General features: G+C 41.2%; 1 long non-coding RNA gene across 2 annotated transcripts; it reads right to left on the bottom strand.

The window, feature by feature from the left end:
• Positions 1–3,045: 3,045 nt before the first annotated feature.
• On the bottom strand, positions 3,046–23,803 carry LOC120547566. Of its 2 annotated transcripts, none has more exons than XR_005637078.1 (5): positions 23,647–23,803; positions 22,923–23,157; positions 22,050–22,146; positions 21,897–21,955; positions 3,046–5,181 (listed from the first exon to the last, which is right to left on the bottom strand). It is a non-coding gene; the product is annotated as an uncharacterized LOC120547566 (long non-coding RNA). The 2 variants fall into 2 exon arrangements; XR_005637079.1 differs by having other exon boundaries at positions 22,928–23,157.
• Positions 23,804–23,888: the final 85 nt, after the last annotated feature.

Genomic DNA, 23,888 nt, shown 5'->3' with positions numbered 1-23,888 from the left:
GTAGCGCCATCATGAGGATTTTAATTTGTCCAATACTTGGGTCAATGAGTAAATATCCGCAAAACCAATGACGTTTCCACCAGCTTCAGCAGTGTTAGTGCCATTTAACAAATGGTGGCATGCTAACATGCTAAACTGAGATGCGGAAGATGCACAACACAGTACCACCACAGCCATTAAAACACCACCGATTAGGGCATCATGTAACTTATAGTACTTTATTTATATAATTTGCACATTAAATCTGCATTATGTCTGCATCATTATGTGCAGACCTTTAAGTCGCCAAATAATATGTATCAGTTTTGAAGTAGTGCCTCTGCACCACAACGAAAGTAGAAGAAAGTAGTTCGCTACACATATACTTTGTCCTTTGCAAAACTAATACTTAACTGTAGGCAGCCTTGCACCCATTTTTCAATATGCTAATTAAATATCTGTACGTTATTCATTACTTTTTCACTGTAAATGGTCATATTGACTGAATGAGCGGAATCATCTGGAACCTCCACTACTTTGATATCTGTGTAAACAAATGAAGAGCCAAGTCACTTCTGGAACAACGATGATGTGGAAATTACGACAGCATTGGCCAGCTTTACTGTAATGTGTGTGCTAGCCTATATGTGCTAATGTTTTATTAATGTAAAATACATCCACTCAACATAATTCCCTGGTGAAGCCGATTCTTCTTTTCTACCTGTTACATAACTACATTGTGTCACATACACATTTCAGCAGTCCCATAAGCCAATTCAGCGTGTTTGATCTTCCCAACATCCTGTGGCTTTGTGATGTTTGCCATAATTAAAGTCAGATGTAGCCCATTTAGTAATCCAGCCTGTGTGACAAACCCAGCGGCAGCAGCAGCATGTGGGATGGGCTCAGAGCGCTTTTCCCAGCAGAGGAGCCCCTTGAAAAGTCGTCTTCCAAACCGCACTCAGGTGGCACCGTTAAGAGGCAGCTGGAAAATCTATCTGACTGTTTACTTTCTGTCTGTTTGGCTCACTTTTCCCATGCATTCATGACTCATGTTAGGTAATGATCAAACCTTATTTTGGATTACTTCTGAAAGTTATCAGAGCATTTTTTCAGCCTGGGGTCAAAAGGTCTGTGGAGTTTTTGATCAAACTTAGCTCAGCAGCCAACAGCTAAGTGTCCTTTAAAGCAATGGTGCACCTCCAGGAACAAAGTCTTTACTCTTTCCACCCAATCACTTCAGCAGGATCTTTCACTGATTAGTGTTTTTATCTCTGATGTGCTCATCAGTCAAATATTGGATTTGGAAATCCACAGAAACCTAGGTTTTTAGCACTCAGGGCCAGATGTACTAACGCTTTTGCGCCCACTTCAGGCTTATTTGTTTCGCAACATGCGCATAAAAGCATGGCGAGGTACGTACAAACAGGCCGCACTGAGGTAAAAGCACAGGTTGCCTGTCGCGGGGACTGAAAATGGCAAATTGCGCTTTCCCGTGTCATGCATATGCATTCATGGGATGGTGAAGGGGAAAGTGGGAGTTTCCCATAAAGTAGGGTGACCAGACGTCCCGGTTTGACCGGGACAGTCCCGATTTGACCGGGACAATCACGATTTTCAATTGTTTGTCCCGAGTTCCGACAAAAGCCTGTCGGGACACTAAAATGTCCCGGTTTACACCAGGAGTGGAGTCAGCCGATTTTGCCGTGTCTTCAGCCCTGAATTATTTGAGTTTAACCCCGAATGTAACTTTGTCCAGTTTATTTTTACGAGGCGAATAGAACGGGCAGCTACGTGTGGGGTCCGACCATGCTGTATTTGTTGCTATCACCTAGCAATCGTCTCTACATGAGGAAAGCCGGGTGAAGTTTTCAGAGGAATCCTAGCCAAATCAGTGTAATACATTGATGCCATCAACACAAAGTTTAGGAGCGCAATACTAATGATTTAGTTTGAAGTTCCTGTGACGTGACTTTTCCAGTCTATGGTTCAGACTCAGACACACGGAGCTCTGAAGCAGACCTGCTTGTGTCCACTCTCTGGGTCCACTCTCTTCAGGTTTACGGACGCGCTCAGCTGTGGGAGTTACAACAAAAATATTTATTAATTCAATGATTAAATAAGGTAATGTCTCCAAACTTACCTCAATTATTACTTGTCTCCTGCTAGTTATACTACAGCACTTACTTAAAAAAAATAATTAAATTAATAAATATTTTTGTTGCATCTCTTTTCGGTGTTGTAATTTGTAGACGGCCCTAAGCACTCGTCTTACAGCAGCAACAACAGCAGAGAGCAGAAGCCAGCAGGCAAGTGTTATTTACATAAACTTCTGGTGTACTTACAAACTTTCCAATCCATCGTTTTATGAGAGCATAACCTATATATACTAGTGTAGACCTTTGGTATCATTTCGGGCATTATTAGTGGGGTCATTTACGAGATACAAACGTGGGTCCATTAGCCCCTGCGCTAAGCTATTCAGCTGATAACGCTACTCTACGCTAACTCTCCCAATGTTAGACCCAGGTGAAAAAAGCTTCTGGGGGGGTGTTTGGCTCGAGGTCATGGTGCAAAGGACCCTAGGGTGAATTACTCCGAACCATCACTTTAAGGAGGTTACTTCCTCACCAAAAGACGCCAAACAGGAGGGAGGAGTAAATGATGCCTAGGCTACAGATATTTGCAGGTTGCAGTATACATTGATTCAGAAAAAGGTAGAAATATGTGCATACAAATTCACCAGAATGCAGGAAATGAAGTGGTTATGCTCAAAATTTTCAATAAATCATTTTAATTCTTTTGGTGTTATTGGAATAAATAACACTTCAAAGAATCTTTTTTAGAAAAAGTCTCAACATAAATCTCACACTAAACTGAAAAAGGCTGTTGCTGCAATTTTGTTAATTTTACAGGAAAAAACACTGTTATTATTAGATGAGGAGCCTACGATCAAAATAATGAAGTTACTGTCTGTGTATATGTCTGACCTGGGCTGGCACATGTTCACGTTAAAAAGCGTGTGCGTGCACGAGCACTACGGTCACGTGCAAAGTGTCCCGGTTTTAGCTCCGGGAAATCTGGTCACCCTACCATAAAGAGATGGGAGGAGAAGCGTAACGTGTTGTTATTTATTATGTATTGTGCGGTATGTACAAAAAACGCCCGTGAAAGCGCGCCTCTATTTTGTGGTGAAAATTCTCCGCCTCTTAAAAGCAGGTGTAAACCAGCCACAAGCAGGTTTCCTCGCATATGCCTCCTGGTGAAATGGCAGCGGTAATCCCAGCAAGACGGAGACATAGGCCAAGGAGACGAGCTAAGGATCACACTTTTTTTGTTGAGTGAACACAAAATCATTAAGCGTTACAGATTAAGCAGCCATGCAATATTACAGTTACTGGAAGAAATCAAAGATAACATTTGATCTCAGACTCAGAGTTCACATTCCATTCCAGCAGTTGTTAAACTCCTCGCTACATTACAGATATTGGCATCAGGATCATTTCAAACAGTCATAGCATCAGCAGTGGGAATATCGCAGTCTGCACTCAGCCCTATCATAGCACCAGTACTTAATGCTTTGCTACAGCGCACTAGTCAATACATACTTTTCCCCACCACTAATGCCAAAATAACACACATCAAGCTGTTACTTCATAAACAAGCAGATCAACTTTGTTATCTCTAAATCTTTGTTTTCGCTGTTTTGACTGACTTGGTGTTTGATCCATGACAGAAAGATGTGCGCAATTTACGGTATAGTGGGCGGGAAAGGCGCTGATTACCCGATGAGCTGCAGGTTTGGTAAATACGACGTAAGCTTAAGTATCACAGCGTGCGCTTTCTGCGGGTTGGCCATGGCGCTGATAACGCTACATTCCCAAATGTACGTACATCTGGCAAGTGGCAAATTGAGTAGTTACAATATGTAACTCCAGTTCTTTGAATACATATCCTCCACCGACATGCCCCTCAATGGGACATCCGGGACACCCCGGACGTCTGTTGCTAAATTCATATTTATGCCAAAATGAAACCTACAAACACAACCCAAGCTACACATCAAACACTAACTCATTATCTATACTTTTCCTAAAGCTGCAAAATTTGTCACAATTTACTTTTACTCTTCTTATTCTGTGTGAGTGTATGTGTTTGTGTGTACTCACAAATTATTAATGATTCGTAAGTATTCAAGTATTGACTAAAAGGTGTGTTCCTTGGGAGTGTTTTAATCCAAACCACGATCTTTTTCCTAAATGTAACTAGTGGTTTTGGTGCCTAAACTTAACTTTCGTTGCTGCATGTCGCTCAGTTTTTGTCACCGAAACTTAACCGCAATGTCCTCCGAAACGATCGGCATCTCGTGGTGCTATGTACCCGGCTCAAAGTCACCTATTCTCGGGTAACTGGACCATCAACTACCGCTGACACGATGGAGCACCATGCGGAGCACCATGCGGAGCACCATGCGGCGTCACAGAGCTCTCTAGTTTCTTCTGGTTTCGTGAAAACCACTCTGAAGCCTTTCGGTTTCTCTTGCCTCTGCCTGGAGGAAGGCCATCTCTTGTCTAGGCATCTTGTCTAACCTATAGTAAGCCTATCATAATTATTGTGTAAATGAAATGTTCTTTTTAGCAAAAAGACTTTGCTAATAATGTTAGATTCATGTTAATGTATATTTTTAGACAAATTTAAATCTTTGAAAAAAAACATGATCAAACAATAATCAGGCGGCCCCCCTACAGTAAAAGGACTCCTTAGGGGTCGCGGACCCACGGTTGAAGATCTCTGGTGTAGAAGAACTGCCCCCCCTGTTGCTGTCTCCTAACCATTTGTCAGGAAAACATGACATTTTGATAATATGACACTTTGATCTTCTGTCCCTCAGCTAAAATCCCTCAGACTAATGTAATAAGCTACAATCTCAATTTTGTTCATTTCCCCCATTATGCCTGGACTTTTTGTAAGGAGACAGGACTTTTGAGAGTGTTCCCTCCTGCTCCAGGACCCTGTCCATCATTTGCTGCCTTGGTCCCCAGCGGCTGGCTGACTTTGTGATGAGCTGGCGAGCCGGCAGACCCAGCTGAATCTGGACTTGAGCCAGCTCTCTTCTTGTTCTCCAGCTGTAAGAGAACTTGCTGACAATTCTCTTACACAGAGAAATGCTCCGAGTGATGCGGTTGTCATCCATGCCATGTCCTGTCAGAATAAGAATCAGATTAAGTATCAACTTTATTGGTCACGTGTGCTTATGCATACATGGAATTTGACTCAGGTTTACTAGTACTTCTAGTACTTTCAGATACCACCCAAAATCAGAGAGAGAAAGGTTGGTAACAAAAGAGAAAATAAAAATAGAAATGATAAATATCATACTGGAGTACATATGTACAACAAGGTATGTCACATATATTATGTCTGGCTATCTATAACCAGCATACAGCAGTTGTGAAATGTAACTGAGTTCATTTACTAAGAGCTGATTTTCGGGGGCTTGTACTTTTTTTAATCGTATGCTACTTAATACTTCTACTTGACTACATTTTGGAACACAATATTATACTTTTTACTTCACTACACTTATTTGACAATAGTTACTGTTACTTTGCAGATTCTGATTATATACACAAAATATAATCAACAAATAAATTATTATAGATATGAAGATAACACTTTATGCATCCCTTGATAAAATTCACAAGCTACCCAGCATTATATATATATATATATATATATATATATATATATATATATATATATATATATATATATATATATATATAAATATATATATAAATAAATGACCAACTGCCACAACTGCCACTCGTTTGAAAGCCAAAAGTAGTTTTAGCCGTGCAACAGAAAACTCTGATTGGACAGATAGTCTAGCTAGCTGCAGAGATCTGAGGAGCAGTTAACCATAGTCCTCACAAATCCACCGGGGGTTAGAACGCCAACACAAAGAAAGAGGAAGGTGTGGGACATCCGGCCGAAATGACGGACATCCGATGGAACAATCCCAGAAATTAAACGTTGTCGATATAGACTTATGTTTCATTGATCCAACCATGAACAACGACCCCCTCCCTATGCAGACCTTGTCACAAACGTCATCTGACTTCCTCCGTAATATTGCCACTAGAGGTCTTTGTCCTTGGGATTTATGTTGTTTTGGTCTTTCCTGAAGCATCTGATACTGGTATTCTTCTTGGGAGGACAGTCTTGCCATCTCACTTAAATGACAGGAGCCATCTCAGAGGGGAGCAGACGGAGCAGGAAGTGAAGTTTGAAGTTAGAACAAGCTGATCTGCTGTAAAGTCCAGGCCTGGATACATATATCAGGTATTAATAGCCACCAGACAACTGAGCAATGCTGCCTGGCAGACAAAAAAAACTACTTAGAAGACTCTCCCCAAGGACCCCAGGAATAGTGCCCCCAAATCCCCCTCTCATCTGCTCTTGGAGCCTCTGCAAGTATCCCCCGAAAACTCTCTCAGAGCAAAATAGAAGATTAAAGCGGAGCTGAACCAAGGAGCCGGCTTCAGGTTTCGGCCTGACGGCCCTCTTGTGTATAAATAGGCCCTGAGAGTGCGACAAAGCCCGGGCCACCAACCTGTCCCTGTTGCCAAGTCCTGCATTCCAGCTGTGTATTTTTAGTGTTGGCATTTAAACTTGGCAACACATTACATACCCATACCATCTGCACTATTTCCTGTTCCTGTAAAAGATGGGGTGTTTGGAAGCACACATCACCACCCATTATAAAAATAGGCATGTGTGTAAAAGTTATTTTACCTTAGAAATATAAAAGCAAGTATTGAATTTCACTGTGGATGAATTTCATTTATTGAAAATGTCAAAGACCTTTGTCGGGGATCAAATTCACGATATGAAACAACATCTTTATACTCGAGCCACAGGCTGCAACAAAAAAAATCAATAACTGAGTCAGACTGCAAACTCCTTCGACAATTACACCATCAACAATTCTCTTTTAAAAAAAGAGAAAAATATGCTTGTGCAAAATATATGCTAGTTTGTTCCAATAGGGAATACGGGGAGAAAGGTTGGCCAAATCCCAACTTGAAATAATATCCATAATCAAAAGAAACTAATTATTCAGAAAATATCATGTTTTTAAAAATCTATAAATGTATTCAGGGTCATGAATATTTGAATAATTACTATTAAAGAAATAGAGTAAATAGTCTAATATTACACAACCTATTATGACAAGCAAATGACAAAACAACCTCTCAACAAGATCCATTTAGCAGCTTTTCCTGGAATATCCTTGTTCAGGCTGTGCTTTCACTCACCCCTTCAGTTCTACTTGCAAATTGTGCAGCGCACATTTCACTGGAGTCACATTCGGGTCCAGTTCAAAGCGAACAGCGTTCAGATCGTAGAAGATATTATCATATATAAACAGCAGCTGGCCTCTGGTCAGCCATCCTGTGCGATAGGGATCTACTTTAAAGACCAGACTGTGAAAATAACCCTCCTTACAAATGCAGTACAGTATGTTGCCATATATCTGATTGATACAAGGAGGGCTTTAGACTGTTCTCACTGCAGACATTTTGATTAGTCAAACACAGGTGTGGGCGCTTTCACACCTATAGTTCGGTGGACTCTGTGTGATTCGGGGGGTGAATTTGCAACATTCTTGCATTTTTCATTTGGTTGGGTTTGCTTTCACAGTGGACTTTATCCAACGCACCAAACACTGTAAACACACGTCACACGGTCGATCGGTCGCTTGTTTATTGAACAAAATATCTGAAACTCGCCGACACTTCTGCTCCCAGAAATAATGGAGAAACACCACATTTATAATATGTTGGGTTTTCTGGTAATGCTTTAGTGTATCTAATATTTTAGAAGAAGGCGAACAATGAGCAGCTGACAGATAGCAAGTGAAGGAGAGAGAGATGATGATGTCACACAGACGTCCAGTGGTGTCTGGTCAGAACAGCTGATGGATCTGAAAGTTATCATCCCTTAAATATTATATAAGTTCGTAAATTGTGTGCAAGGTTGAAACTGCAGGCTAGTAAATGCTCTGATTTTGGTTCTCTTCCTGTATTTGGCTTGGATCGCGTTGTCACCTGAAGTGAACTGAACTCTAGTTCACTTGGAAGCGAACCGAGACCCCCGTTTTTAAGCGGACCAGAGTTTGTTTGTTTGATTCTCACCAGAGTTCAGATGAGCTTTCACACCGGCCCAAACCAACCGGACTATCCGACCAAACGCTCTGGGGTGTATTTGAAACAGACCAAACGAGGCAGGTGTGAAAACAATCTCTCATTATTGATAATAGCTCCATTCCATTTCCATTGTGAATGCTGGCTCACTGGCAAATCTAAATGAATAACAGCCATCATTAATGTTATTAGTTACACCTCCGTGCTAAAACAATCTGTACTGTATGGTTTCCTGGCAACATATCTTAAAAACACATTTTAATTTAGTTTTCACAGCAGACATTTTCACTTGTCATAGTAGAAAAAGCCCACGTGTTAGCCTACTAATGACATCACCAATGGCTCTGTTCTATTTAAGGATGACAGTAAACCATGTGTGACAATGAGCCAGCATGCACAGTACCAGGATCCTGAAACTGAAGCAGCTAAATGGAATTCAGCCATTATTCATTGTATTATTTACTTGATTTTCCTAGTGTCTCATTTCAAAAAGTTTTTTGTTTGTAGCTAAATTATCCTCCAAGCTAACTATTTAACAGGTCAATTTCACAATAAGACACTCTTTACCATGTGCAAGCTACCAACAAGCTCATTTTTACAACTTTATAACATGACATCCGTGCCAGGGCCTTGCACTGTGCAACAGATTGTTCATTTAATAAAACTCTTGTATCAATTGTGACACAAACCTGGATTTTTGAGTTATTCTAGAAAGAAAAGTGCAGTTCATCCAGCGAGCTGGATTTTCAGCAAAATGTTTCTAGTTGAACCTCATGCATGAACTCATGTTCTGTTGGAAATGACTTTCCTACGAGTAGAAAAAATATTGAAATATTGATACTTAAGATGAGAACAGGTAAGTTATGAAGAAATCCCTGGCCCTGCAGTCCCATGAGTTGCTCCTGATGTTGTGCCATATTGGTGAATGTGTTTGAATGTTTATCTGGCGAACTTGTATGGCAGACCGTGAATGGTTCCATGTAAAAGTGCTTTGAGTAGTCGTTAAGACTAGATGTGAACTCAAAATTGGAAATGGACCTATAATGTTGTTCATGTATGAGGATGTGTTGGATCTCACTTCCCTTAAATTGCATCCCCGGCTCCACCACTTCCCTCCCTTCTGCGGGTCTTAGTCCCTCCCATCAAAGAAGCACTGGAGAGATACGAGGAAATCATGGAAGGAGAGAGGAAACCAGGAAATGTGTTGGCCGAGTTATTAAGGTCACACATTGCCAGACCTTCCTCCACAGTGCTGCGGAGGAGGGTCTGGCTACTTCACACAGCATTCTTGGACAGGAGAAAAACGTGCTCTGGTTTATTGGCATTTCTTTAAACCAATCACAATCGTCTTGGGCGGCACTAACCGCCGGATGGAGCCAGGGTGGCTCTGCAAAATAGCCTAGGGAAGGAACTTGTTTTGGTGGAACGTGTGTATGTTCAAAAAAGGTAAAGCTACTTTATTGTCACATACACATACATTCTCTGCATTTAACCCATCCATCAAGGGAGCAGTGGGCAGCCAATCACAGTGCCCAGGGACCAACTCCAGATCTGAGCCAGTGCCTTGATCAAGGGCACTGACTGGAGAACGTTTTTGATGTTACCCTGCAGAGATCTGAGGAGCAGTTAACCAGTGCTTAATTTGTAAAGTGGGAGGTCCCAGAGTTCAGAGGTGGATCCAGCGACTCAAAACGGGGGTTGGAGGTAAGGGACTGTTCGTTATTTATTTAAGGGGCCACTGGAGGAGTTTTGGGACCTTTGGTCAAAATAGACCTGACCCTTCCTTCACCAGCAATATATTTTGGATGACCCTCCAACATGATTGGGAGAAAAAGGATGACCCTCCCCAACAATTTATTGTACTGATTTGCGCTTGGCAAAGCTGTACAGATTTCCATTGTTTTTTTACAGCCACGACATAAGTGGCTAAACGGCTGCATTCTCATCTGACGCATCCCACTCCTCTGTTATGCCATTTCAGTAGATTTACTCACTAATGTTGTTGTGGAAACACAATAATCATGGAAACTAAATGCACACTTCCTGTGTTACTTCAAATACTAAGTTACTCCTCTAGTAAACTAGTATTCACATGAAATAAAACATTAAGACCATTCAACAAAGCACACTGGGTAATTCAACACTGGTTGCTATGAACTCGTCACTCGGCTTCCTCAGTCATTGAAAATTTTAGCGTAGGTAAAAGTGCCGAAGCTGAACATTATCCAAAACTCCATTTCTCAGACGAGCATCAATTTGGGAGCTTGCATGCTACCACTCCTTCCTTCTCAAATCCCTTGAAAAGGCTGTCGTTGGCACAATTTCACAAATAATCACCGGGACCGAAAGGATATTCCTCCTGCATCAGCCTTCCCGGCTGCCGGCTGGTGCTATCCGCGGCACGAGTTTCGGCTTTTCAAAGTAAAAGCTTGCGTCTGGTCAGCTATGTTTTCGTATGGTGTTTTGGATGTTTTTGAACTAAACAGTACGGCAATCATGCTAATGAATACAATTATTTTTTCAGCAGACAACAGTTACAACACGATTGAGCTAGCAAAGCAGTTTTGTGTTTATACAGTACAGGCCAAATGTTTGGACACACCTTCTCATTCAATGCATTTCCTTTATTTTCATGACTATTTACATTGTAGATTCTCACTGAAGGCATCAAAACTATGAATGAACACATGTGGAATTATGTACTTAACAAAAAAGTGTGAAATAACAAAACATGAAAACATGTCTTATATTCTCATTTCTTCAAAGTAGCCACCCTTTGCTCTAATTACTGCTTTGCACACTCTTGGCATTCTCTTCATGAGCTTCAAGAGGTAGTCACCTGAAATGGTTTTCCAACAGTCTTGAAGGAGTTCTCAGAGATGCTTAGCACTTGTTGGCCCTTTTGCCTTCACTCTGCGGTCCAGCTCACCCCAAACCATCTCAATTGGGTTCAGGTCTGGTGACTGTGGAGGCCAGGTCATCTGGCGCAGCACTCCATCACTCTCCTTCTTGGTCAAATAGCCCTTACATAGCCTGGAGGTGTGTTTGGGGTCATTGTCCTGTTGAAAAATAAATGAGGGTCCAACTAAACGCAAACCGGGTGGGATGGCATGTTGCTGCAGGATGCTGTGGTAGCCATGCTGGTTCAGTATGCCTTCAATTTAGAATAAATCCCCAACAGTATCACCAGCAAAGCACCCCCACACCATCACACCTCCTCCTCCATGCTTCACGGTGGGAACCAGGCATGTAGAATCCATCCGTTCACCTTTTCTGCGTCGCACAAAGACACGGTGGTTGGAACCAAAGATCTCAAATTTGGACTCATCAGACCAAAGCACAGATTTCCACTGGTCTAATGTCCATTCCTTGTGTGTCTTGGCCCAAACAAATCTCTTCTGCTTGTTGCCTCTCCTTAGCAGTGGTTTCCTAGCAGCTACTTGACCATGAAGGCCTAATTCGCGCGGTCTCCTCTTAACAGTTGTTCTGAGATGTGTCTGCTGCTAGAACTCTGTGTGGCATTCATCTGGTCTCTAATCTGAGCTGCTGTTAACTTGCGATTTCTGAGGCTGGTGACTCGGATGAACTTATCCTCAGCAGCAGAGGTGACTCTTGGTCTTCCTTCCCTGGGGCAGTCCTCATGTGAGCCAGTTTCGTTGTAGCGCTTAATGGTTTTTGCGACTGCACTTGGGGACACATACAAAGTTTTCGCAATTTTCCGGACTGACTGACCTTCGTTTGTTAAAGTAATGATGGCCACTCGTTTCTCTTTACTTAGCTGATTGGTTCTTGCCATAATATGAATTCTAACATTGACCAATAGGGCTGTCGGCTGTGTATCAACCTGACTTCTGCACAACACAACTGATGGTCCCAACCCCATTAATAAGGGAAAACATTCCACTAATTAACCCTGAGAAGGCACACCTGTGAAGTGAAAACCATTTCAGGTGACTACCTCATGAAGCTCATTGAGAGAACACCAAGGGTTTGCTGCGCTATCAAAAAAGCAAAGAGTGGCTACTTTGAGGAATCTAAAATATAAGACATGTTTTCAGTTATTTCACACTTTTTTGTTAAGTACATAATTCCATATGTGTTCATTCATAGTTTTGATGCCTTCAGTGAGAATCTACAATGTAAATAGTCATGAAAATAAAGAAAACGTATTGAATGAGAAGGTGTGTCCAAACGTTTGGCCTGTACTGTATGTGCGAGCGGAATTTATTCAGTTTGGGAAATCCCACGTTCTCTAAGCTACAGGGAGGGACCCATCTGCTAGCAATAGAGAGACTGAGAGAGCTACATGGAGCTACATGGATAAATATGCACCAAACAAGCCACTTTGAAATTTTGCTGTTCTCATGAATACAAAAGTTGGGAGACCCTCCCCTGTAGACAAAAAAAAAAATGGATAACCCTCCCATCAACAAAGAATAAAAACACATGACCTTCCCCTATTTTCTTCTGGTGATCCATTCCATAAATACCGAATGGTCCCTAACGGAACAAAAAAAAATTACACTGCCTACGTAGCTTCTCTGACTAAAAAAACGCTGTGTGTACATCAGGGCAATGTTTATTTTTATTTCAGAAAATGCACTGCATCGGTGCGAAATGTAAAAAATGCAGTCATGCAGTAAAAGCAGTAATTATCTGTCGGACTATTAAATTAACCCAAAAAACCCACCGTGGTCTCCACGTTCTTGACCGGCAGAAACGTTTTTTGCTTGTTTGGGATCCGACTGGCCAGCGTATGTGAAAAGTTAAGCAAACTTTGTTGTCTTTTTGACATTTTTCCCCTGAGTGAAATGAGGCACTTGAAGTGCAGCGCCGTGCTGTTGAAGTGCCTCCCCTCCCTCCGTTCCTCTTCCCCCTCCATCTTACCCTGAAAATTCACCTCAAAACGCATCGGAAATGCAAACACAAGATTTTTGTGGAATTTCAATCGGGATTAAAGACTAACAAGACGGATGACAACATTGAACACTACACAAACAGTATTCTTTTTTTCATTTAGGAGATTCATTTTTCATAGTGACACAGGATGTGCCGGATCCAACAAAAAAGGTTCCGGATCCAACGTTGGAGGTGCCAGAACATGTTCCGGCGTGTTCCGGCTCAAATGAAGCCCTGCAGTTAACCATAGTCCTCAGAAATCCCCCGGAGGTTAGAACGCCAACACAAAGAAAGAGGAAGGGGACAGACATCCGGACTAAAATTAGGGACATCCGGCAGAATTTCCAGCAATCCCGGAAATGAAACGTCGTTCATATAAACTATCAAATAAGTTAAGTGAAATGCACCTTAGAAACTAGCTGCCATTATGTGAAAACAAACTGAATTACTATATATGAAATTGGAGAATCACCTTCAAGTTTTCTAGAAATGTCGCTGTGACCCCGTCAAGCACCAAATGTTTTGAAGTTCCATATTCATGTTGCCGAATAATCCTTGTTGACCTTCTCTGAATCATCATGGTCAGATAAAGCAACAATTTTTTCTATGATGTCTACGGCAACACTCTGATAATCCTCTTCAGTCACATGAATTGAAATCCAGCTCACAGGATGATGGCGTGGAGTTTCCACCCTGCTCCCAAATGGGACTCAGCACAGAGCCACTGAGGAGGATTGTTGTTTCCATTCCACAGATACCAAAACAAAGGATATGCTCTGTTCACACCAATAACATCTTGCAAAGTGCAAATTCATTACTGGAGCAGACTTCAGAGCTGCTTGGAAAGGCAAACTGCCCACCTGGCATGTAAAATGAGTTAATGCTGAGTGCTTCTCGCCTGTGAACAACACTCTTTGAGATTTTTGAACAAGAGCCTGATTTTCTGTCCATCGGACAGCATCCAAAGTGTTGACAGCATGTTTCCTAAAGACATCCGATTTTCCATGACACTGAGTAATTAGTGATGATAGGCTCAACAGTGTGCTGGCATGGCCCAATTTCATTTTATGAGCTGAGCCTCTTTTCTGCCAGCACTCAATATATCTCTCTATAAAACATAGTGTTACATTCATTGTTAACGTATAGCAAGACATAAAAACATAAGTAACACCTTTCCACTGTTCTGTAAAAGTGAATTTTACAAATGGGCATTTTTACATTTAGTAATCCACTTGAAAGCACATTTCTGACTTTATTTAAATGCAGCAGAAAGCTGTTTTCAAGTTGTCTGCAGTTGCAATTCATTACATTTACTACTGCAGCTGCTGATTAAAACAGAAGGTGAATTTTGAGTTACAATATAATGCAGCTGTGCTATTTCAAAAATACTGTTACATTTTGCAGCCCACGTGATTTACCTGTCTTTAATCCTCAAGTATTGAAATACCTCTGCTCGCTCAACCATCTGCTTCTTATGAAAAGCCGGTACATCAAACACCATCCACAAGATAGAGGATCATGTTATAAGTTATCTAACAACCTGCTGCTCACACACACACACACACACACTATGACGGAGTGGTTTATACCGGCTCCAACAATCTGAGATGTGGCCAGAACTGCAGCAGGTAGGATCCTACAGCAGTCAAGCATCCATCTGGTAAAGAAGTCATGCTCATAAATCATAACGTGCAGCACCATGGGTTGGCAAAGCATTCTGACCACGGTAAATATGCGAAAAATAAAAAGGCATAATTTACTGCTGTGACATACAGTACAGAATAGCCCTCATACAAATACAGATGTCTGTTGGGGAGCCAGAGCTCCATGTTCCCAGCAGCAGTGAACAGGGAGGCAGCCTGCAAAAGCACTTACCCTGTGTCACCTAATGAAGCTACTGCTGGGTACGCCATTGACCTGTATACTGGAGAACATGCAAAAGAAAATCGAATTAAAGGACAATTCTCACTGCCTGTCCAGTTGTTGTCATTATGCTTCTTTTTTTGCTTTTTCCCACTGCACGGCTTCACATGATTTAGGGCAGGGGTCAACATCCTTTACTATTAAAAGAGCCATTTCTGACCCAATATTTTTTGATTGAAATATTGTATGGAGCCTTAAAATATATTTGAGCCTTATATTGAAGCTAACAGTCTATTTTAATCTATAAAGATGCTAATAGGTCTAAGTAAGCATCCATTAATAACATGTTTGTTGCCATTTTTATGGCGCTGTCTTTGAAGTTTTTTGCAGAGCATATCTTTAATTTTCTGGAGAATTACAATAATTTTTTTCAAGTCCAAGACTAGATGCTTAGATATTTTAATGAATGATTCTTTCATGTATTCACCGTCCGTGGACAGCTTTCCACATCTCACTATCTCCTGAGCTGCCACAAAACTAGCAGTAGTGGAATCAGGAGATTTCCCAGATATTTTTCGGTAAAAGAAGTGTGCTTGTTCTGCAAATGTGTTTTAATATTAGATTTTTACATTTTTGCCAATTTCTCACCACAGATCAAGCATAGCATTAAGCCAACAGCATTGGCGGTGAAAGCAAATTATTCTGTCTATGAACTATTCATTTCTTTTCTTCTTTTGGATTTCTGGTCTGCAGAGTTACTGTGGTTCTCAGAGTCCGTCTGGATTCGGGAGGCAGACACCGTCTATACATTTAAGAGTAAGCTTAAAACTCTTTGATGAAACTTATAGTTAGGGATCGAGGAGTGGCAGAGTACGCCTAGATGGATGGGGGAGGGTGTGTAGCTACATACATGGCACCCCCTCCTTAACTCTGCTTCTCTTCATAGTTGTCAGATTTATCTACCAACCCTTTGTAGGCTGGCTCAGGTTTGCCTTGATGTATATATGTATATATTTATACAACATAGACATCTGTGAGACAAGGACTGGTTGAGATTTTTAAGTAATTTTAAAGGATATGGCTGGTGTTATTCTATTTTACTTATTGTCTCTCTATATTTTCTCACCATCCTGTCTGGCAGCAAATCAGCTGAGAGTAAATGTTTAAAGGAATACATTTTGGAAAATACACTTGTTCACTTTCTTTTTAATTTAAAAAAGGAATGAAAATTGTAGTATTAGCAGGAGTAACATGGAATTCTGATACATGCTTGCTTAAATTTTAAGAAGTCAGGCCTGGTAAACTGGTACGTGACTGCCTCCGAGCCAAACACTGAAGTGAGCCCCGGGGTTTTCTTTCAAAGAAGAAAAGATGAAGGGGAAGATGAGAAGTGACGCAGATGTGGCTCTTTTTCTCTCAGACTGGTAGCATCTGCTGTCAGTATTAACCACAGTCTAGAGTGTCACTGACTGTCGTGCTATCCTGGATACACACTGCACAATGTAATGTGAACCACCAATCTACTTTGGAAATCCTGAAACACTTTCTCACACCATCAAACTGAGGCATTTGACATCATGCCTCAATAAGTCAGAGGCTGCCATGAGAACCATGTGAAGACCTGGGTATTATTTTCATTATTTTAACAATCACGTATTTTTATTATTATGATAACCTTACTTACCAGGGTTATTTATCCAGATCTGAGGTCATGGTGTCTGCAGTTTAAAACAGGTTTAAAATCTAAACCTTTGAACCTAATTATTGATATTGCTAAAAGTATATTTAAAGCTTTATTAATTCATGTATTTTTGCTCCACGTAGGGGCAGTGGAGCAAACTGTCAGCACATTGACATTTTATCGCCTCATACATTTGTTGTAGCTATAACGTGTTAGTATGCAGAAGCCCACAGGACATCCAGCAGTTACAGAGCAACATTATCATAGGGTCCGGGTCGGTCAGAGAAGACGCTATCCAAATTGTTGTTTAAGGCAAATTAAATACATTTTTGTGGGGCTAAAGGTCTTTGGACACACTGGGAACGGGGGAGATAGAGAGAAAAATATAACTGCTGAGGGGACGTATTGTTGTTGTGTGATAAGATAATCATTTGCAATTATTATATTGACCATTTAGTTTACTTGCTAAAATAAAAATGCTGAAATTGATTAGAATGTTTAAGCATTTGTTTCATGCCATTTAGGTTTTATGCTGCAGGTGAAGTATCTGACCAGACTTTATAACTTGTATTTAAGTTATATCTGAACTGTCTATATACATGATGATCCGAATGAACTTTAGCATTACAGCATCGCTACCAAATACACTACACAGGTTATACACTGCTTACAACTCAGAACAGCATTTTTTATGTGCAGGCTGTGAATACAGTTGGGGGTGGGGGGGGGGGGCTGCGTGTGTCCTTGCTGCTATAGATATTATGACTGTGCTATAGAGTTGAAGAGGAATCATCCGTTAATGGCTCATCAGCACGAACAAAAGGATACAGATGCTCTTGGGCACCAGACTGGCAGTGCTATTTGTGACTCTACTGCATAAGGTCAAATATGCCCCAAACTTCCCATGCTTGATTAAAGTCCTGGCCTGAAGACATCTACATGCTACTACTACACCTACTGGCAACGGGAAGTCAGCCTTATGTGACAAAGATCATTTGATTTGCAAGAAATGTACCTGGTGTGGTCTACACATGATACACAGAAACATAATGCATGTTTAGAGCTAGTTCCCTAGTGCCACATAGTGAACACAGGAAGTGGTTCAAAATCTACAATACATCATATCCAGCGCCACACACTCAACACAGGAAATAAAGAAAACAAAACTGTATTCTTAATAGTCACATACACACAGTACAATTTAATGATATTTTATTTCTGCATTCTTAACCCATCCTAGTATTAGGAGCTGTAGAAAGCTATACATACAGCATCAGGGGAGCAACTTGGGGTTCAGTGTCTTTCTCATGAACTTTTACATGTGGTCTGAGAGATTGGGATTGAACAGCCAACCTTGTGGTTATGGGACGACCACTCTACCTCCGAGCCACAAGCCACGAATAACATCTGAATCTTGCACGCAGTGTCGGACTGTCAAAGGAATCCACAGCCGCTTCAGCCGGCGTCCAGTCTGTACCCCCGACGTGTAGGAAGGTGCGAGGGCCCGTTCATTGCTGTTCAACCTGCAGCTTTATTTGGAGTTGTGTTGAGTCTCCCTAGTTTCGCAATTCCAGACCTATCTCTACAGCGCTGCGCACAAAGAGAGCGGAAGGTAAGGGACATCCGGCCGACAATGAGGGACATCCGGTGGTACCGGAACTATCCCGTAAATGAAACATTGAGGATATACACTACAGTCCACCTGATCACTGTAAGTCTATTTTTCAAGCCGTGTTTACGCCGACTTGAGCCCTGCATGAAAAAACAGAGCTCATTCATTTGATCAGAGCCAGTCCGTCAGTGCTATGGGGGTGCCCATGCAGATGGCTCCCCGGAAAAACGAGACAGGGTCGTCTGGCAAAAAAGTTGAACCAGGCTTAATGTTTGCCACAACACGTTTTTGGTATTTATTTATTTTGCACGTCAAATAAAAATAATTAGTGGTGTTAAAAGGGATATTCATTAATTTTTAATTATCGCGATACTTTTTACAGCCCTTATTCAAACACATTAATCTGTTTCTTCAACTGGGCTCCCTGCATTGTATTTCATTGTCTCACTGCTACCCCCCTACCAATGCAATGACCTGCACATTTTTATTTCAGGGCAGTGTTTTAGCTCTGAATGCCTGCTAACTCTTCTTTTAGCTTTTGTTTGGTCTCCTCCAACTTTTAAAGAAATATATCTGGCTATGTTTCAAACTTACCTGGTGGCAGGTAGTGTACAGTGGATGTTTCAGAGCTTTTTCACTGAAAACAGCTGCTGCTGTTGCCAAACACCACCCAAAATTAGTAACATTTGTAAGTAACAATATAGTCCTGAGTCAATAGCTGCCTAGGAAATCGTCTAGTCTTAATCTGCATTGCTATTTGTACTCGTTGTGAATACGCAGGCCACAAGAAGTAATTAGGTTTTGTTTTTGTTGTTGTTGGGTCACTTTTACTCACGACATGCTAACCGCCAACAAAGCATTCCATTCACTACGCTAAGCTAAGCTAGCGGCGGCGCTGCCAGACTAAGACAATGCATGCACTGAGACAAAAATGCGTTTGCCCACCTATATAAATATAGAGGAGACGTAACCCTATTTCAACAAACTGTGGCATATTCCTTAAGGTTAAGGTATTACCCGAAACTGTGGTCTAAACATATGTTGCATTTTGCAATAGTATGTCCTACAGGTCTAAGTTTAACTAGACCTTTTAACATATCTTAAAATGTCAGTTCTAAAAAGTAGATCAGACAATTATGGAGTGCTGTTTGTAAAGCGGCTCAAGCTGAAAATAACAGCAACATTTTGTCACATTTAGCTTCAAACTTTAAAAAAAAAACTGGTATGACTATTTGGGGGTCACTTTTTTGCACATTTAAAACACTTTTTGTCAACTTAGAGATATTTTAAATAGTTAAATCCAAATAGGGAATGAGTCCTTACCCCAAGTGAAGGAGTTCAAGTACCTTGGGGTTTTGTTCGCGAGTGAGGGGACAATGGAGCGGGAGATTGGTCGGAGAATTGGCGCAGCGGGTGCGGTATTACATTCAATATATCGCACCGTTGTGACGAAAAGAGAGCTGAGCCAGAAGGCAAAGCTCTCGATCTACCGGTCAGTTTTCGTTCCTACCCTCACCTATGGTCATGAAGGCTGGGTCATGACCGAAAGAACGAGATCCAGGGTACAAGCGGCCGAAATGGGTTTCCTCAGGAGGGTGGCTGGCGTCTCCCTTAGAGATAGGGTGAGAAGATCAGTCATCCGTGAGGAGCTCGGAGTAGAGCCGCTGCTCCTTTGCATCGAAAGGAGCCAGTTGAGGTGGTTCGGGCATCTGGTGAGGATGCCCCCTGGGCGCCTCCCTAGGGAGGTGTTCCAGGCACGTCCAGCTGGGAGGAGGCCTCGGGGAAGACCCAGGACTAGGTGGAGGGATTATATCTCCAACCTGGCCTGGGAACGCCTCGGGATCCCCCAGTCGGAGCTGGTTAATGTTGCTCGGGAAAGGGAAGTTTGGGGTCCCCTGCTGGAGCTGCTCCCCCCGCGACCCGACACAGGATAAGCGGACGAAGATGGATGGATGGATGGATAAATCCAAATATTAAATGTTACACCTAAATGTTAAATGTTAAATCTAAATACTAAATCTAAATGTTAAATTTAAATCTACATCTAAATGTTAAATCTAAATGTTAAATGTTAAATGTTAAATCTAAATTTAAATGTTAAATCTATATGTTGAATCTAAATATTAAATTTTAAATCTAAATGTTTCGGGGCAAACTAAATATTTAACTAATATGCAAATTCAAAATGCATCTCGAAACACTTAGATTTAACATTTAACATTTAGATTCAACATTTAGATTTAACATTTAGATTTAACATTTAGATTTTAACAATTAGATTTAGCATTTAGATTTAACATTTAGATATAACATTTAGATTTAGATTTAATATTTAGATTTTATTAGATTTAACTATTTAAAATATCTTAAGTTGACAAATATTGTTGTAAATTTGCAAAAACGTGACCCTCAAAAATTCATACCAGTTTTTTAAACATTGTTTGAAGCTAAATGTGACAAAATGTTGCTGTTATTTTCAGCGTGAGCCGCTTTACAAACGGCACCCCATAGATAATTGAGTCTACTGTCATCTCAGCCACAAAAAAGGATACAGAAATAACAACAGCCAACTATCTGCCAAAAATAATTCCTTCACACCTTTGAGTCCTTAAGTTTTTACTTATTTACAACATCAGAATAAGCACCCCAGATATTACCTTCAGAGTGCCCAGCCCCTCCCTGCTCAGAGGACCTAATCAGGCAAACCTCCATGCATCCTCCCTGATTGATCTGCTGATCTTCCCCAACATCACAGGCACAACCAGAACTAAAATACTATGAATCCATAAACCAACTAAATAGGCCTATGTCATTTCATACACATCAAATAATAATTTTTCATATGAACCAAAAACAATATACTGAAATTATTTATAATAAAAAGGGGGAAAGGCACACACACACACACACACACACACACACACACACACACACACACACACACACACACACACACACACACACACACACACACACACACACTATTCTGTGTAAAGCTAGTTTCTCAGAAAAGCCTTGTTAATAGAGGCACGTGCCTTTACATGAGTGTGAGTAGGGAACACATACTCCTGCCTGGTCTCGATCTGTCACAAGTGGAAATTTAACCAGAAATCAAAACCAGATGGGGAGTATTCATCAAACAGCAGGTGGCTACAAAGTTAGTACAACTGTGACATATTAATAAACACACTTCTCAAACTTCTACACTTTTGTTAATACAGTGTACAACAAGTGAGTTAGAACGGTCCTCATCATCACATGCATTCCCCTATTTGGGTTGCTTGTTTATGAGTGTGTCAGGATGATAGACAGTCGCCCCAACAACATCACATAACAGTGTTTGGTTTCAAAGGCTCTGTCGGCATGCCAGACTCTTATGTGGGCATCCCTTTGAAGCCCATATCTGGTAGGCTGGATATCAAAACAATACCAGGTAAATATAGAGGCTGTAGAGCAGGTATTAGAGACCAGCAAGTTCCTTATTGTATCAGACTCTGATCGTGACTCTGAGTCAGGGCTTTTGGAGAAACATCTAGAACAGTCAAAAAGCTTGTTTAATAATTCTTATCATACATGTTAGTCTTTGAATTCACTTATGTTTACTGTACAGCAAGTGATGAAAAAGTGACCTGTGATTACAAGTCATTCTTACCCCTGATTTCCACCAGGAGCATCTGCCCCACGTTCCAGCTGCACAACACGTCCTTAAACCTAAACGACAGAATAGGTTGTTAGCCAATGACTCCCAAAACAACATATATGAGCCTATTTACTGGTATTATACAGCCGCAATGCCTCCCCTCACCCTCTGTAGAGCCTGGAACTACCAGACGGTGATACTCTTCATGGTGCACCTGTAGAAGTCGCAGAGTATCCTGGAGTCCATGTTGAACCTCCTCAGCCTGCGGAGAAAGAAGAGCCAGTGTCCAGCAGTCTTTGTGATGGTTTCGGTGCTTCGTTTGTTTACATGCACACTAATTTTCCTTTATCGTTCAGAATATGACAATATTCCAAATTTGATACAGATCATGTAAACAGCACATTCTTTTTAAATATTCCGAATGAGGCCTTTTTCTGAATTTAGCATTATGGCCTCTTGCCTGTTTCCGGCTTACGGTCAGCTCTGACAGTTTGCAAGGCTGTGGTAGAGGTGCATGGCCAAAAGAAAAGGAGAAACACTAAAGCTACTTTTAAACATCATGAAAGACAGGTTTTTGGATATGTGCAAACATCGCAGCGTCGACCTTTTCAAGAAGCTGGTTGAAGGAATGAGAGAGGGACGCTGTGTTCACACACTCCAACAAGTCGCCCACTGGTGGAAAACTTCCTAAAATCCTATTTTGCACGGCTACATGTAAACTGGAATATTAGTGGAATAATTACTTTCATTAGTCATGGAAACGCTTTGTTGGAATATTGTCTTTTTTTCAGAATAAGGGCAAAAAACAGAATATTATGTGCATGTAAACGTAGTCAGTGTCAGTTAGGATGATATCAGATTTTAGGTATGTCAGATTGTGCAATAAATAGTATCTGTCTATAGGAGCCTTAGGTTAATCAGTAGAGAATTCAAGGATGAACACACCAGAGTACAAATATGGAAAAAATGAGGACTATCCAGAAGAATTTTCAGTGTGATCAGCATGGTAAAAATGTAAATCTCATCTTCTTTGCTTACGTAACCTGAGCGTTGGCGGAGCAGCCTGTTGCAGACACACAGACTCTCCCCTCAGCTGAAACAGGATCCCAGTCCTTGACCAGGCAGGGAGTAGAGAGGAGTCTGAGGTGGCTGCTTCAACACCACAGCCCCTCCAGTCAGCTGGTCCAGGATCAGCTGTGTCACACCTTTCCTCTTTGGGTGCTCGTGGAGAAAGAGTCCTGGCACAACAGCAAGAGGCAGTTGGATTTCCTGTCTTCATTAAAAAAAAAACAAACAATGAATGTGGAAAACCTGACAATTCTTCCATAAACACTGGCAACATTCGTGTATAGTCAACTGGCATGATTGAAAGCTGGACAGAAAGTTTTTATAACTCCATAGTAAAGTCAGGGCATTAACAACAAGGCTCGGTATGTGGTGGTTGTATCACTCCAAATGAGAAGGAACAGCTGGATGGAGACGGATAAGTTTGTTGAGCAGCACTTTACTCTTCTTCACACTTCATCAGCTCCACAACAACAACAACACTTCCTCGTTTTACTTAATCACATGTAGCTGAACCAACCACTCAACTGAGACTCAGGTAAATGTGAGGAAAACCACAGAGGTAGATTCATAACTGCTGATGTAAATATTTAAACATGTAAAGTAGCAAGTACTGACTGTTTAGATATGTAAATAGTTAACTGTATAAACACTGTAAATACATTTTTAGTCAATCAACTCAAATATATGAACTCACATGTAAATCTAACAACAGTGTTGTTCTGTCAGATGGTGTAGTAGGTTCAACCACAACACAGCACCCTGACAATCCAGGATATTAACAAAATGCTTGGCACAGACAAAAAAAAAAAGGCTGACATGAAGTCATGCTTCCGCCAGATTCAATCCGAGCCCCCTGTCCACAGCTCGATCATGTTCCACTCTCTCCGCGGCTGTGATGAAGTACTGGTATTGCGGTTTTGCATAACGTGGCACAAC

Source organism: Perca fluviatilis, chromosome 19 (genome assembly GCF_010015445.1).
Source record: "Perca fluviatilis chromosome 19, GENO_Pfluv_1.0, whole genome shotgun sequence".
Classification (NCBI taxonomy): domain Eukaryota; kingdom Metazoa; phylum Chordata; class Actinopteri; order Perciformes; family Percidae; genus Perca; species Perca fluviatilis.
The sequence above is the reverse complement of the archived record's forward strand: the minus strand, read 5'-3'. Positions and strand labels throughout refer to the sequence as shown.